Raw genomic sequence first — 758 nt, forward strand, 5'->3', positions numbered from 1 at the left:
GCTGGATAGCTTTGTTCTCTGTTCTGCTTAAGGCTCTGCAGGATCAAACAGCATTCAGCGAGTGGAGGAACACAACTGGATACAGTGGGTTCACTGTAGCGTTTGACCTGCAATCTTCTACTATAGCTCAAGGTAGAAAATAAAGGTGTGCAGAATCTGCAGAACAAGGTAATGGAAGTCTGGCTTATTCCTGGCACTTAAAAAATATCATGCTGTTTTCCTAACACACTTCTATTAGAAGAAACCAGTTTATTACTGAAGCTCTCTTTCAAGTTCTCCTTTTAATATTTTGCTGATACCTGTTGTTACATTTACTGTAATATTGTTTGTTTGAAAGTGGCACAAGGGTGCCCTCTGGTGTTCCAGAAACAAAAGTGTGGTGGTAGTGCAGAAGCTCCAAAAAGTTTTAAAATATTCAAGCAACAGAAATAAAGAATTGGATCTGACCGATAAATATGATAAAATTATTCTTCGTAATACCAAAATGCATGTTAGAATCAACCAGCTCTTTAAAAAGACCCATCATGGGCCCAGCAATGAAGATACTCTTATTGATTAGTGTCCTGTAGGTCTTCATCTATTCTTCCCTTGCCAGCCCCACCAATTCCTTCCAGCGATTGCTCATTATTGATTGGCTTCATTTATGGCCACCACAAATCTATTCGCTTGCTTTAGCACCCAGCGTATGAATCTCACCTCTCAAAATGGTTCCTACCAGCTTTTGACAAAGTCATACCAGAGTGAGACAAAGCAGTCAA

The sequence above is a fragment of the Podarcis gaigeae genome (assembly GCF_964106915.1).
Source record: "Podarcis gaigeae genome assembly, chromosome: 7".
Lineage (NCBI taxonomy): Eukaryota > Metazoa > Chordata > Lepidosauria > Squamata > Lacertidae > Podarcis > Podarcis gaigeae.